This window comes from Mandrillus leucophaeus, unplaced genomic scaffold (assembly GCF_000951045.1).
Source record: "Mandrillus leucophaeus isolate KB7577 unplaced genomic scaffold, Mleu.le_1.0 Scaffold534, whole genome shotgun sequence".
Taxonomy (NCBI): domain Eukaryota; kingdom Metazoa; phylum Chordata; class Mammalia; order Primates; family Cercopithecidae; genus Mandrillus; species Mandrillus leucophaeus.
In genome coordinates this window covers 127779-142086 of record NW_012105742.1, presented here as the reverse complement: position 1 = coordinate 142086, position 14308 = coordinate 127779, and positions in this window count along the sequence as shown.

The window sequence follows — 14308 nt, the reverse complement described above, 5'->3', positions numbered from 1 at the left end:
CGTCTCAAAACAAACAAACAAACAAACAAAACAAAAAACTTTTTTTAGGGGATAACATCTCACCAGGTTGCTCAAGTTGGTCTCAAATTCCTGGGCTCCAAATATCCTCCCACCACAGCCTCCCAAAGTGTTGGGATTATAGGCGTGAGCCACCATGTCCAACTTACCTCAGTTTCTGATCGCTTATGGAAGAACCCTTACCTAAGGGCAAACCAATGAAAATAAAATCAATTCCAACTCAAAAACACAGATTTAATATGCCTAAAACAAAGTGATCTGAAACAAATAGTGTGACTCATTAAGTGAGAGAAACCTACAGGGTTTCACTTAACAGGTGCTTCTGCTCAGCAAACTAGATCTACATTTTTAAAATTTTATTTTTTAATTGACACATAATTATATATATTTATGGATATATAGTGATGTTTCTATACATACAAAGTATAATGATCAGATTAGGGTAATTAACATATTTGTCATTTCAAACAATTGTCTTTCTGTTGGCAACATTCAATATCCTCCTTCTAGCTATTTGAAACTAAGTGTTACTGTTAACTATAGTCACCCTACAGTGCTGTAGGACACTAGAACTTATTCCTCCTATCTAGCTGTAATTTTGCATCCTTTAACAAATCTTTCCCTATTCTCCCTTCCCCCTACCCTTCCCAGCCTCTAGTATCCTCTGTTCTACTTTTTACTTCTGTGAGATGAACTTTTTTTAGCTTCTACATATGAGTGAGAACATGCAGTGTCTAACTTTCTGTTCCTGGCTTATTTCACTTAACATAATGTCCTCTATTTCCATCCATGTTGCTGCAAATGACAGGATATCATTCTTTTTTATGGCTGAATAGTATTTCATTGTGTGTATAAACACTACATTTTCTTTATTCATTCACCTGTTGTTGGACTTATGGGTTGATTCCATATTTTGGCTATTGTGAATAGTGCTGCAATAAATATGGGGGTGCAGCTGTCTCTTCGATATACTTTCTTTTGGATAAATGCCCAGTAGTGGGATTGCTGGATCATATGGTAGTTCTATTTCTAGTTTTTTGAGAAACCTCCATACTGTTCTCCATGGTAGCTCTACTAGTTTACATTCCTGCCAGGATAGAAGAGTTCCCTTTTCTCTGCATCCTCATCAGCATTTGTCATCTTTTTTGTCTCTTCATCCTAACTGGGGTGAAATGATACCTCATTGTGGTTTTGATTTGCATTTCCCTGATGCTTAGTGATGTTGAGCATTTTTTCATATATTCCTTGGCCATTTATATGTCTTCTTTTGAGAAATGTCTGTTCAGATAATTTGCCCATTTTTAAACTGGATTGTTTGTTTGCTGTTGAGATGTTTGAGTTCCTTGTACATCCTGGTAGATCCAAATTTCTGATGTGATCTGACATCTGACAAAGCCACAACAGTAAAGCAAGTGCCTCATAATTATCCAAAGATATTCAGAGGAAAGGAAAAAGATGATGAAAGCTAACGTTAGCATGAAAACTTATCAGACCAAGAATGAGGATAAGTAAATCTCCAACTTCAACTGGAAACAGAAATGGCTGAAATTAGAGCAGGAACAAATAAAATTTTTAAAAATATTGAAAGATACCAATTTGTAAATAAAATGTAAAATGCTGATGTCTGGTATTTCAAAGTAGATGTGAAAATCATGCTCTTGGAAAGGGCTGATACTCAAAACTTCTTCAAAGAAAGTTAAATATAAATACTACAGGCATGCGGTGGGGGAAAGGGGAGGAGAAGGAAATGGCAGAGTTAGTTTAGATTGTGCAAGTTGTGGAAGAAGACTGTCTGGGTTCTAGCTCTGCTATTTAGTAACTGTGATTTGAGCAGGTGTCTTAATCTCTGCATCTCAGTGTTCTCATTTATAAAATGGGAATAATAGAATTTACTCACAAGGTTGTTGTTAGCATTTTATTAGCTAATATATAAAGAGTGCTTATGCAGTGTCAGTATATAATAAGAGCACTATATAGCATTATACTTCTAAAAACAATATATCTAAAGATTAACAACAATAACATTTAATCAGAAAATCAAGAAGAAATCTGACACAGATCTACAATCCCTTATCCAAAATCCTTGGGAACACATGTGTTTCTGGATTTAATTTTCTTATATTTTAGGGCACAATACATTGTATTATCTGTATTTTACTTAATGTGTAGCAACCCTTCATCAAACACACTAACGTTTCTACAATGAAATGTATCAGTAGTCACACTAAATGGAATACTTTTTTTTTTTTTTTGAGACAGAGTCTTGCTCTGTCACCCAGACTGGAGTGCAATGGCATGATCCCGGCTTGCTGCAACCTCCACCTCCCAGATTCAAGTGATTCTCGTGCCTCAGCCTCCCAAGTAGCTGGGACCACCACACCCAGCTAATTTTTGTATTTTTAGGAGAGATGGGGTTTCACCATGTTGGCCAGGCTGGTCTCAAACTCCTGGCCTCAAGAGATCCTCCTGCCTTGGCCTCCCAAAGTGCTGGGATTACAGGCATGAGCCACCGCACCTACCCCATAAAGGATAATTTTAAATAGATTCATGTCAGTTCAGATTTTGCCACTAAATGAATTAAGAAATTTTTTTGTATTTTGGAATTACAGATAAGGGATTGTGAAGCTGTATCTATAGCGCCATAAATCTTATTTATTAAATAATAGGATAATCATTAAGGGAAATATACAGCAATAATGATATTAAATGAAAAACTTTTCTGAAAACCTAATGAATACTCAGAAAACCTAGTTAGTTTCTTTTTCACTTAAGAAAAAACAAAAAAATGTATATATAGTTGTCATACAGGATGTTACTTGGCTTACACTTGTGTGACTTTTTGTGACATAAATTGTCCACAATGTCTCCCTGGAACATCTCCCTGTATGTTCCCATGACTGACTATTTCAGATCTCTGTTCAAATGTTACTTCTTCAGAGAGGCTTCCTTGATCACTCTATTTAAAATACTCGGTGAGCAGCATGTATAGACACTTTCACATACAATCACACAGAAACTCTCTTTCCCCTTTCCTATTTTCTTCTTCTTTTTAGCACGTATTACTATCTAACATTGTATTATACATTTGTTTATTATCTGTTGTACATAGACTGGAAACTCTATGACAGCAGAAATTTCATTTTGTTCAAGCATCTAGAACAATATCTGGTAAATAGACATTTGATAAATATTTTCAAAACACGACCCAAGAAAATAAGGCTGACTGAAAAACAACAAAGGATTCCAAGAACTAGTCCTAACATAGCAGGCCATACCTACTTTCCAGAAGTTCAAGGCCAGAAAAAAAAAGAGCCATCTAAATACCAGATGTAACATGTTTATGTAAGATGTCTATTTTTATAGTAATATAAAAAAACTCATCATATACATACTTATTAAGTAAATATTTCCTATCTAGGAAATATAAGCTAATCATTACATTTACTTTATCTTAAATTTTTTTTTTATTGATACAAAATACTTGTACATAGTTTGGGGCTACATTTAATAATACATTCATATAATTTGTAAAGATCAAATCAGTGTAATTGGGATATCTATCATCTTAAATTTTTGTCTTGTTATTTGAATTATTCTCTTTTAGCTATTTTGAAACATACAACAGATTGTTATAAACTATAGCCACCCTACTGATTTATCACTATCAAACTGTATATTTACATTAATCAACCTCTCTTCATCCCTCTTCTCCTCTCCCCTTCTCAACCTCTGGTAACCACCAATCTACTCCCTGTCTTCATGAGGTAGGTGCTGGGATTACATGCATGAGCCACTGCACCCAGCCAGGATTTCATTTTTTTTATGGCTGAATAATATTCCATTGCATATGAATCAATTTTCTTTAACCATTCATCCACTGATGGGCACTTAGGTTGATTCCATATTTTGACTATTTCAATAGGATTTCATTAAACATGGGAGTACAGCTATCTCTTTGATATGTTGATTTCCTTTCTTTTGAATATATACCCACTAATGTAATTGCTGGATCATATGGTAGTTCTACTTTGTTTTCAGAGGCACTTCCATACAGTTTTCCATAGTGGCTGTACTAATTTACATTCCCACCGACAGTGTATGAGGGCTCCCCATTCTCCACATCCTTCCACCAGTATTCATTATTTCCTTTTTGATAAAAGCCATTTTAACTTGGATGAGATGATATCTCATTGTGGTTACATTTACATTTAATAATTAATTTTGAGTATTTTGAGTATTTAAGTAGACAAAAAAAGTATGCTCAAAAGATAAAAATGATTACTATAACACAAAATATTAAAGAAATAACTGACTTTACATTTTTCACTTGGAGTATTGTCTTGATTTCTTCCCCTGACACATTTTAATCACCACAGAAAGAAATCCCACTGACCTTCTTCATCTAATTGCAAAGTGCTACTGCATTAGGTTATAAAAATGGCCTGGATTAGCCTCAGAAGGCACTGGTGTCTGGTTGTATATATGTACAGCAACACGTTGCATTTAAAAGTAAGCAAGCAAAGGAGTTTTAGAGCTACCATAAAATATGCAACAAAGTTCAATAGTGCTATCCAGTTCAGATACATCCACTCTTTGGAAAAACTCAGCTTTCTTCTCCATCTCTAAGTTCATCCACATGTTAGTTCTGACATCTGAATTACATTTAAAAACAAGGAAAGAAAATAAAGGTGCAAATAAGAATTTAGGTTACACTCTGCAAAAGTATCAAGAATAACTACCATTTTCAAATTGTCATACTTGTAGCCTACAAATTTACATTTTGCTGATTATGGTAAATGTAAGACAACAGTATCATTTCAACATCTGTTACTTTTATTTTGGTATTTTATTCTTGCCATTACTCTTAAATGACAAAGAAAAATATGCTTCAACAGTACTTAATGACTTTCAAACTGTTATCCCAGATTCTATAAGGATTTTCTGTGAGAATTACTTGAAAAAAATAATAGAAATTGAGATTGTATACATTTCCTATAGGAAGAGGACCCCTTGGAATAAAACAAATTAGCACACACATCTGGCTCAGGTGCTGTTAACCAATGATTCCAGAATGGGAGGAGATGGGTCAAAAAGATGAAGCCAGACAACTGATACTAAAAAAGATCAGAGATTCATAGTTATATAAAATTTGACAAATGAGATCAAGTTTAAATAATTACTGGTCCCTTTGCTCTCAAGTTATTGTTTAGTGAGTTTCATCTGGATAAACACATTTCGGTGGTGGTATAGTTAGGAGGATGAGAAATGATGTTCCCCAGCTTTATCCCCTCAACAGAGAAGGTTCTGCTTACCTGATTATGAAAACCAATTCAATATCATGTTAGCATTTAAGGAGTAAACTAAAGAATTCACTTTAACTACTCCAACATCAACAAAGAAAAAGCTGTCCTTGCTTAAAGCAAAAATTCAAGATTGCTACTATAGTCTGTTTCAGTGCATATATCAACTCTACAAGTCTCACACTTCTGACCCTTGTCTTCAAGTCCCTAAACTGGAATAAAACCAGATAAATGCCTGACGAACCACTTCGCACCCTAAACACGTGCAAACTTTGTTCAACAGAACATTTTACTGCCAAAATGGAGTTGGCAGAAGTTTGGAGCAAAGGCCCCCAGGCTGCATGATTTGTTGGCACCAGAGAGCTTAAAAATCTTAACATAATACTGCAGAGTTTGAGTACTACCAATTTGCTTGAGACTCCTCCTCCAAGTTTGACTTGAGAACGATGGAAGCTGCCATGAAGAAAGACTATTAACACTTCATCCTCTATCCAGAAATACTTTTATTTCTCACTCCTGATTGTCATACCTCTATATTCCTTGGTGGTTGTACTTACACGGTAAATCAAATGGAGACTATTTTGAAATGCATATAAATTCAATTGTATTGGGTTGCTTGGATAAAGGGACACAGTGAGAACTACTATAAACACACAAAATTAATTATGACAAAGTTCTACTTAGAAAACACTTGATCCAAATAACCCCCGTATATCACAATTTCTTAACCTAAAAATGTGGGAGAAATTATGATATAGAATTACCTGTAAATTGCTACCGTTTTACATTTGGTTCAGCTTGTCTTCTCCCTTCTGTAAGCCTGAATGATGGTAGTTTATCTTGGATGTGAACAATTTAGGAAAGCCAGGAAAGAAGCCAAGTAGAGTTCTCTTCAACAAGGGTCAACAATAAAGTCTTACTTGGAATTTTCATAAGCTTGATGCTGTTAATTAGGAAAAACTGCATCTGAATTTTAAAATTACAGTTGAGTACAGGCAACTATACAGTAACTTCAAATCTGTAAATGCTTGATAAATATGCAGTACTGAGAAGGGATGGTTTGCTTTGGAAGATTATCTTGTCCTATGTTTCAATAAAAGACAAGGTTTAAAGAGATGCTACTTGCTCCTCAAACACCTAAAAAACTTTTTTCTTGAAACTTTCTAACGTTTTCCCTCCGTAGCTCCATGTATTTTATTAATGTCTCTGATAGCCTTTCTGTTTTTTCTCTAGAACCTCCAAGTTTTCTAATTCTCAGCTATGATTTTATATCATAAAATCACCAGCTTTTAATCTCCACAATACAGTTGGAAACATTTAGGACAGAATATCCTGTAGGATATTAAGTTGCAGAAGACTGTACTTCCAAGGATATTTATATAGTAGTGCTGCCACCTAAAGATGAGGTGAATATAAAGAAGCAATTCAAAGGAAATGACCCATCACCCTTAAGCCAGTCTCATTTTCTCACCTCCAGCTAGGAATTAATAAGCATGATGTTGTCGTCGTCGTTAACAGGGAAGTTGAATTGTTTCGCAATAACTTATTTCTGAGCTCTAATTCTCTGTGGCAGAAAATTTCACACTCAAACCTTTTCTAGTCCTCTGCGATTCTTCTTAGCCATCAGGCACTGCCTACAATACTAAAAGGGGGCAGCAAAAGATACTTGGAAGAAAACAATTGAGAGATTTCTGGTTTACTGAATAAAGCAGGCAATAATATACCTTAGAGTTTTCCCTCTATCAGTGATAGACTCCTCACAACGCTGAACAACTGACTTACATTTTGATGACTCAGTTTTCATCTGTAAAATGGGATTAATTATACCTTAGTCCTACTTGCCTCGCAGGCTCAACTAGATATGCTTTTAGAAAAGGTCCTCTAACAAGTGAGTTTAAAAGTCTACCATTGCCTAATAAAGGGTGTATCTGCAAAGTAACTTCAAAACAAAACACAGTTAAATAGGTTGAGGCAATGATTAAGTTTTCCTAAATCACAGTTGGACTTCTCGGAGGTCTATTTAAATACTGATAAAGATGATAAAGGCAGTTTTTATTTTGCTGCAGTTATTAGCTGATCCACGTTCCATCTACGTACTCACTGTTGCAGGATGGAAACGTGACAGCATAGAAAGCGAGGGAAAGCGTTACCGTGCACCAAAAATCTTGTCTAACTTGATACGATTTCAAGAAGACTGTCTTAAAGGATATTTTGTAATTTCACATTTAGCCCTTGCATAGAAACTTATGAAATTAACTTTTACCCTTTCCCCCTCGGCCCAAGGAATTCGCATTCCCTCCAAGGGGCCCGGCTTCAATATATTACACTGCGTGGCAGGCTGGGCATCAACCCCACGCCTCCTGTCAAGGATTCCCGGGGCCAGAGCCTGAAAAGTGGTCTAGCCCCTCTTCTCTATGTTAATTCTCTCCTTACAACCCCTCTCGGCGGGTGTCTGAGGGCCAAGGTGAGACCTTCCCGGGAGATGAAAGGCCTATTGCCTCCTCAGAGACACGGGCGGAGTTGGGGCGGGGGTGCGGCGTGATCGGGCGGTAGCGGCAGCCGCAGCGATGCACAGGGCCCTAAGTTGGAGCTGGCGCAGGCCCTTCAGGGTTCTATCCCCGCCTGAGCCTGGCTTCGGCCTTCAGAAGCTCAAAGAGTAATAGGTCCTTCTGGGGCGCTGCGGGCGGTGGGTGGAGGAAGTGTGGGCGGAGAGGCCACAGACAGCCCCCTCCTCAGACGCGCCTCAAGGCCTGGGCGGCGGAATGTTGACGCGCCCGCAGCCGAGAGGGCGCGCTCACGCGCGAGGGGGGCGGAAAGAGCGCGCTCGGCGGCCGCCGCGGCGGCAGCTAAAACCGAGGGACGCGAGAGCGAAGGGCGCGAGCCACGGAGTTGGGAGGAGGGGTGGGGAACGCGGAGCGCGCGCTGACGTCGCCTGGAGTCACGCACGGAGCGCCGGGTTACGCGCCGACGTCTGGCTGCCACGACTTGCCGTCGGCGGCGGCGGCGGCGGCGAGCGGATCCCGCAGGGGAAGGAGGAGGAGGGAGAGCCAAGGGGGCTGTGAGTGAGCGGGAGAAGCAGGGTGTGAGCCGGACTTGCCCGCGGGAGGGAGAGCGAGCGAGAGCCGAGCCAGCCATCCGAGCCGCCTCCTCCTCCTCCCCTCGGCGTCCCGCCCCCGCCTGCCAGCCCGCCCTCCTTCCTTCTTAGCCCGCACAGCCCAAGTGAGGCGCAGCTCGGCTAGCGCCGCTGTCCAGGACAGGTGTGCGCGCGCGCGCCCTCCTCCCCTCCCCCTTCCTCGCGCCTGCCTCGCGCGCGCCCTCCCTCCCGCCAGCCTGCGCCCTCCCTCACCTGCGGCAGGACAGCGCCCGCCCGCCCGGGTAAGCCCCTCGCGACCTTCCCTGCTGCCACTGCCACAGCTCGAGGTGCCGCCCGCCCCGTCCCCTCTACTTGCCCTCTCAGCACAGGAATAATTATAGTACCATTGCAGACATCCCCGCACCCTCCCTCTTGGAGACCCAGGCGGTGCAGCAACGTTCTCCCCCACCCCCCGCAGCGAGAAACGAATGAACCCCCTCCTACTTCCAAAAGAGAACAAAATAACACGCCCCTTAAGAAAAGAGACGATCCTACCTCCGCAGGCGCTGGAGACCACCAGTGATGCGTTTCCTTAGCAATCCCTGAGCCCCATTTCCCCTGGCCGCCTTCGCCCTGGGGCCTGGGACTGTGCGCTAGACGTGGCTGACACTCCCTGCACGGCAACAGTGGAAGGAGGGAGAGGAAGGAGAGTTCTATAACCCAGGCTTCACTGCCAACCCCTCCTCTGTTCGGCTGCCCCCACCCCACCACCACCAAATGCATACAGCCGCCCAGGATGCGTTGTAAAAACAAAACAAAACCAGAAAACAAAACAAAACAAGAACAACAAAAAAACCCTTTGGTGCTGACATCGCAGATGAAGCCAGGCCCAAAGATGGGTGGCCCGAACAAGGCATTTTTACTGCCCCACAGCGCTGGGTCAGCTCCACAGCTCCTCTGCCTTTGTCCGAAGGCAAAAGGAACGGATGTGAAGCTGAGGGGTCTTCTCTGTGAGCGGCGGTGGGACCCGGAGGCGGGCTGTGATGTTTGTAGGGGAAGGCACCCAACCAATATATCTGCCATAAACCTGAACTTGGGTTGGAGAGGCCCAAGAGACTGGCTGGGGTAACTCTGGTTCGTAGCTGTCTACCCCGGAATAAATGCCACCTTCCTTTCCGCGGTGTCGGCGGGACCCTCTGTTGAGGGTTCTAATTCGTTTTGGTCTGGGCTCCTTACATTTCTGGCCGGCCAGGCGCTTTTGGACAGCTTTTCGCAGCGGTGTCTATGTTTGTGTTCGGTGTCCTTGGAAGGGAGGTCCCAGAGCTTTACAATAGGCTGGATTTGGTTTGACATCTTTTGGTGGACTGTCAAAGGGGAAAGGAAATTTTTGGATTACTTCAAGATCTCCCACCGCCCCCGCCCAACTGACGTTTGCGAATTGCGGCTTTGGAAATTGAAGTGTTGACTAGAGTGTGGAGAGAGAGTTGCTGATTTCATTGCTTTGAGTACTAGTAAAACCATTTAAGTATCAGCCGGAAGGGAGACAGCTATTGACATTTACATCGGTTCTGTTTGGACCTTTGGAGTACATAAAATGTCGGGTTCTCTGAATCTTTTATCGAATTTAGAATGTCTGCTACGTTTATTTAACTCTTCTGCAAATGCTTAAAATGAAAACATTTTGGAAATGCGAGGATTTTTATCAAGTGGATTGTTCTCTTCATATTTTAAATGTTTACTTCATATCTTTATTCCTAAACATTAAAATAGCATTGAAGAGGCATGATTTTCAAGATTAAGTGAACTATAGAAAAGGGATACGCTTTTAAAGAACGATCTGGGAAATGCTGTTACTATTAGTCGTTGTTGTTGTTAAATGTTAAGATTTATTTGAGAGTTTCTCAATTTTTTTGGTAGATAGTCATGAGAAGAAATGGCTAATTCCTCCACTTTGAACATTTACAGTATAACATCCCAGTTAGTTTTAATGATTTGGGTATTGAAGATAGTTGTCTGGTTTAAGATTGGTATTTAACCTAAGTATCACTTGAAAACACAAGCTCTAATGTTCATTATTTTGGAAATTTGTGATTTTGTAAAATATTAATCAACATATTGTTTCTATTAGGAGCTCTATAATCAAAAGGGTTTACTACCCAGAGGTAGACAACCTCTTTCCAAGTCTATTTTATAAATGTGTGTTGATTTTTACTTTATAAAACCAAAGCTGAATTAGATTATTTCAGAATAACTTGTAGTTCAGGCTGAAGAAAATTAAAGCTTTTTTTCCTTTTTGTTCTGCCTAATGTCTATTTCTTTGCGCACAATTTTTTGTTGGTAAGAGTTTGTTAAATACATAGAGACAGGGGGATTAAAAATAAAGCAGTCTCTATTCTCTTTAAAATGTGTCTGTTGTATTAATAATAAAAGGGCTCAAGAAATCTAGAGACATTGTCTTTAAAATGTAAGCATATTTTGAGGAGAAAGGAAATGTTTACTTTTTCACAAGTTTTTCATTAACATGGATTTTTGCTGCATATTAATTTGCTGTATATTTCGTTTTCCTTTTGTCTTTCCTACATTGTAATGAAATTATACATTTAGTTTTACAACTATTTGTTTTACAGTAACAAATTCAAACATCTGGATACTAGAACAGACTTTTCATTCACGAAGTTAGTATATTGTTTAGATAATTAACGAATGATTAGAAGTCTTAAAATCCACGGTTAAAATGCAAATATAACTATGAAGTTTTATTTAAAGTTTAAACTTTTTGTTTTAAGACTTTTGGGGAAGTTTATGTTCATTTCTCCCAGATTGCCTTTTAAGGCTACTGTACACTATAGCCCAAGGAAAGCTGCCTTTCACCTCCTTAGTCTGAGAAAAAGCCCACACTTACAGGCTTATTCTGAAATTAACTCTCGTTTCAGTAGTGAAAATATGCTAAAAATCCTATTTATCACTGAATGATTTTGGAAATGGCATTGTTTATCTTGTTTGCTTTTTAGATACTCTTATAAAGTGGGAGAGAAGCTGGCATATAAGGGCAAAAGTTTTATACATATATAATGAATAGAATAAAATAAATACGTATTTATGTGGAGAGATCTAGGTCCCAGTCATTTGCTGATTTGAGCTTAAAATTCCCAGTTTAAGTGTACAAATGATATTCAACTTGTGTTCTGTCTAGAAACTTCATCAGTTGCCTCTGCGCTGGGGAACTAAGAAGTCAGTTCTTGGTGGCAGTCACTTTTTCAGAAAAACAGGGCACTTCCAAACTCAAATCACTTCGGAATCCCTGTATATAGACGTCTAGGACGGAGGGCAAGAAAATTTAGACTGGAAGTTGGGATAGGAAGGCGGGCAGTTTCGAGTCTTAGTCTTCCGTCCTGGGGGCAGCAGTCAGCACAGAGGAAAGGCAGGGACTGGCAGGGGGTGGGTGGGGCCCTCATCGTATTCTTATTGGCCTTTTTGCTGCCTTGAGTTCTCATTAGGGAGCAGGGGCTTGGTTTGACTCGAGGTAAACTCTTGAGGAAGAGCAGCAGCCCTTCTAGATCGGATTATACCAGATCTTAGCCTCAGTTTACAAGTGAAGCGTAATGCCCCACACCATTCTCTGTGGAGAGCCTGCTACTCAGCCTTTTTGTCCCTGGAGAGGCTGGGGTCTATCCAGGGTCCTGATTACTACTGTTTGAGTCTGGAGGAGCTACTGCTTCTTCACACATGTATTTCTGTGCAGTTGAAAGTGCTTCAAAAGTTCCTGTGTCCCTTTCCCAATAGACTTTGGGACAGGGGAGGGAGTGCAGAAAAAAATCAGCACGGAAAGAGTACTACAGGGTACTAGAGGTTGCCCCCCAAATAAGGGGAAATTCTTTATGGGGCCCAAAGACTAGGTTTTTTATCTCTTGGTGTGGGGCCTTCCCTTCAGAGAGCCATTTCAGGGACCACTGGCATAGGTGGGTGGTTCTGAGACGGGTGCACAAGACTGTGCCTGTTTGCTCCTTGGTGGCCAGGTGCTTCTTGTTTCTTTTCAGTGGGAAGTCGCAAACTTCAGCCCAGGGCTGAAGCAGCTACCGCTGAGTAGAATGGGGCTCTTGCTAAGAGAAAAAGGAAGCTGTGAATGAATACTTAGCAGGCAAGTTTGTTCAGGAGGTGAAGGGATATGGTAAGGGGGCTTTGAGGGTTCAGGAATCAAGGCTTATTCTCTAGGCTGCTCTTGGTTTCTTGATCGTTAGTCCACTCTTTTCTAGGAAGCTGGGCAACCATATTCCCAGTTGTCCCTCCGGCTAAGAGTGAGGGAGGCAAGTCTTCTTACTTTTGGGGGAAGAAGGAGATGCTCAACGGGAATAGAACCCGCAAATGGAATAGGTATACTTTTCTCAGGATAGAGGTAACGATCTGTGCTTGAGAAAGCCAGGGGCAGAGCTGTGTGATCTATATCCTCTCAGCTGCCTGTAGAAGGTGATGGGGGAGAGTGTGGGAGCATTGGCGGGGGTCCCCTGGAGATAGGCCTTAGCTTTCCCACAGTGCCAGCGCTGTAGACTGCAGTGAGAGAGTATGAGCACTCAATACTATCTGGAAATAGGCCCTAGGTTATACATCAGGTCTAGTAAAAGAGAAATCAGTTAATCTCTGAGCCCCTCCTCTACTCCTGAGCCCCTTTCTAACACCAGAGAAGATCCCTTTTAGCTATCACCGTCCGAAGACTCACTGGTTAATTAATGGTCAGCAACCTAGCTGTCTGCATAAAAACCAGCGACCATTTAATGTTTTACTTTTGGGAGTGGGTCTCTCCTTGACAGAAGTTTCTGGGAGGAAGAGTAAAAGGGGCAAGCGAACCTGCTTTAATGAATCCCGTAAGGAACTGCGTTTCCCAGGAAATTCCTGACATTTTTAGCTCATGAATTTCCGAAAGCCTGTTTGGTTTTCTCCTCCATTCTGGGTCCTTCCAGAAAGGAAGAAGAGTGGGTTAGGGTCTGAATGCTCACAGGGCCTGGTTCATCCGCAGAGCTGGCCAGCAACCCAGGCTGGGCTCAACCCTGAGCAGGGTGCCCCCTTCCCCAAATCTCAGAAGGAGGAGGGGGAGGCGGGCGGGCAGGCAGGCAGTCTTGATCCCAGGGGGGACTGGCTGCAGGTTTTTGGGTGAGTGTGGGGTTTCTTTTTGATTGTTGCATGTGGGGAAGGGCAGAGTCGACGGGAACAGGCACTGCGGGCACCCTAGCCCTGGTGCGTCTACTGTCCTCTGCTGGGCTCCCCCCATCGGTGAGTGCGCCCGCCCGCCCGACCGTGCGGGGCTGCGGTTGGGGGGAGGGGGGAGCGGGATCATCTGAGGCCAGAGCCACTGCCGTGTGCGCGGGGAGGGGGAGCGGCGGGAGCGAGAGGAGGGAGAGGGGAGGGACAGGCTAGGTGTCTGCTGCTCCGCGCCACTGCTGCCGATGCCCCGTCCTCATCCCCAGTAGCCCCCTCTGCAGCTAAGGGTTACCACCGCACCACCTCTCTTCCTCGCCTGCCTCAGCGGCCAGGGCTGTGCGGTAGGAGACAACCCAGCCGGGTGGCGGGCGGGCCTGTCTAGGTTTGGGTTTGGATCTGACTCAGGCCCGCATGAGAGGGGGTGGCCGTGACTCGGTGTCCCCTCTCTGCAGCGGGCTCTGCTGCGCTGCGCAGGCCCCTCCCCCCACATCCTCTTTAGGGGGTCACTGGAAAGCAGAGCTTAGGCCCACTCCCTGTGCTTAGTATGGCAGACTCCTTCTCACCCCTAGTCCCCTAACTCCCCAGGCCGAGGCCGCCTAGGGTCTGGCCAACAGCGACAGCCACGGTGGTGGTGGTGGTAGCAGTGGTGGCGGTAGCAGCAGCTGCGACGCGGCGCGTCCTGCTCCCTCTCCCCCACCCAGCCAGGGTTGTAGGGTGAGGGCCG